At 43.5% G+C, this 2500-nt stretch overlaps 1 protein-coding gene across 1 annotated transcript in view; it reads right to left on the reverse strand.

Annotated features, from left to right (window-relative positions):
• The window catches only part of itgav (integrin, alpha V), a 45049-nt gene that overhangs the window by 39601 nt on the left and 2948 nt on the right, over positions 1–2500 (reverse strand). The window lies entirely within an intron of this gene.

Here is a 2500-nt window from a genome sequence, read left to right on the forward strand (position 1 = left end):
ACAAACTGAAACACATCCAGTTGCCTACGATACAGAACTTAACGGTACCAGGACCTGGATGACTGAGAACCTTCATCAACAGTAAAGTGTTGTGTCTCCTCAGAGTTGCCGTAGAGCAGCAGCTGTTTGTTGGAGAGACAAAGACAGAAGCTTGTTGCTGCTCTGCACCAACGTTACATCTCCATGTCCTGTCTATTATTTTCTTATCTAACCAGGTGAGTCAGGTGAACCTGAGACACCTGGTTACCTGGTGACAGCTGTGTCTCTTCCCTGCAGGTCTCTGTTAGTTTGGTTTCTCTCAGCTGTGCTCAGCTTGATCAGGACAGCTAGCTGGCTAACTTTGTTTTAGCTTGTGAGCTTTAAACACAGGGTGGATGTGAGCGAGCTGTGTGTATGTCGTTCTGAGTCAGACTCACTGATCAATCACACTCAGTCACACTGTTATTGATCCATGGAGCTGCTGTTCAGACTGTCAGGACGTCACACTGGAACATCAGCCTCAGTCGTGTCAGCTGACCGTGTGTTTTAAAATCTTTTCACTGTGTAGAACTCACTTTGGTGTTTGGTCAAATAAAAACAGGAAGTGAAACAACTCACAGCTGTTTGAACTGTGCACGCCATCAACATGTTGTATGAAATCATATACTATAAAGTTGTGTCTGTTGGTTGTGTTACACTGCAGGATGTCTCATCATGTTTGTGTCTCCTCACGCTGCAGCAGTGTTCAGGGTACACTGGGGTTTATAGATATATATATATTCACATGTATCATGTCCATATGCTTAGTTACATACTAGTGTTTTTAAAATATATATATTTCTAGTTTATATAAGTGTCATGTGTAAGTAAGGATGATATTTTGTGAAATGATCATAAAGCCTTTGTTTCATTAATTTATGGATCACTAACTGATAATCAGAGAAGCCAACAGTCCTCACAGTCCTCCAGTAGACAAACTTCACATACTTGTATAAAAGTAGAAGTACTGATCTAGCTTGTTTACTCCAGTAAAAGTAATAGAGTACAGGCTCTGAAATGGTAAAAAGTCTCCCTCTGAAGGACACTTGTGGTCAAAGCTAACTGAAGCTCACGTCATATTAATATAATTCAAAGACTATTAAAGTTAAAGGTAGAGTCAGTAGGATTTGTCCCAGCTGCTCCTGAACGCACCACAAAGATAGCTGATAGTTGAGTCTCATTCCCAGGACGTCAAACAGCCACATGTTGGGTTGGTAAAGCGTCCCGAGCAGCAACAAAGAGAGAAAATAAGAAACTCTCTGCAGATACGAGACACTAACACGCCTTTTCTCCCCATTCCAGCCTCCCTCTCTGTCTGTTCACGTCTTTTACGTCTTTCTTTCGTGCGTGCGATGACGCCAAATAACAATAATCCATAATTCACCTCAAATGCATCAAACTAAAGTAACGAGCTTGAAACATGTACTGAAGAAGAGTATAATTATTTATATAATGATGAAATAATGTCATAGCATTGGAACTCTTAGTGTTTCATAACTGTGTGAATAAAGTCAGTACTGTGAAGAGGACACACTTCACTCCACAACACGCTTCACTCCACAACACGCTTCACAACACGCTTCACTCCACAACACGCTTCACAACACACTTCACTCCACAACACGCTTCACTCCACAACACGCTTCACTCCACAACACACTTCACTCCACAACACGCTTCACTCCACAACACACTTCACAACACAACACACTTCACAACACGCTTCACAACACGCTTCACTCCACAACACACTTCAAAACACAACACACTTCACAACACGCTTCACAACACGCTTCACTCCACAACACACTTCACTCCACAACACACTTCACTCCACAACACACTTCACAACACAACACACTTCACTCCACAACACGCTTCACAACACGCTTCACTCCACAACACGCTTCACAACACGCTTCACTCCACAACACGCTTCACTCCACAACACACTTCACAACACAACACACTTCACAACACAACACACTTCACAACACAACACACTTCACAACACGCTTCACAACAAGCTTCACAACACGCTTCACTCCACAACACACTTCAAAACACAACACACTTCACAACACGCTTCACAACATGCTTCACTCCACAACACACTTCACTCCACAACACACTTCACTCCACAACACACTTCACAACACAACACACTTCACTCCACAACACGCTTCACAACACGCTTCACTCCACAACACGCTTCACAACACGCTTCACTCCACAACACGCTTCACTCCACAACACGCTTCACTCCACAACACACTTCACAACACAACACACTTCACAACACGCTTCACTCCACAACACACTTCACTCCACAACACACTTCACAACACAACACACTTCACAACACAACACACTTCACTCCACAACACGCTTCACAACACGCTTCACAACACGCTTCACTCCACAACACGCTTCACAACACGCTTCACTCCACAACACGCTTCACTCCACAACACGCTTCACT

The sequence above is a fragment of the Pagrus major genome, chromosome 9 (genome assembly GCF_040436345.1).
Source record: "Pagrus major chromosome 9, Pma_NU_1.0".
NCBI lineage: Eukaryota > Metazoa > Chordata > Actinopteri > Spariformes > Sparidae > Pagrus > Pagrus major.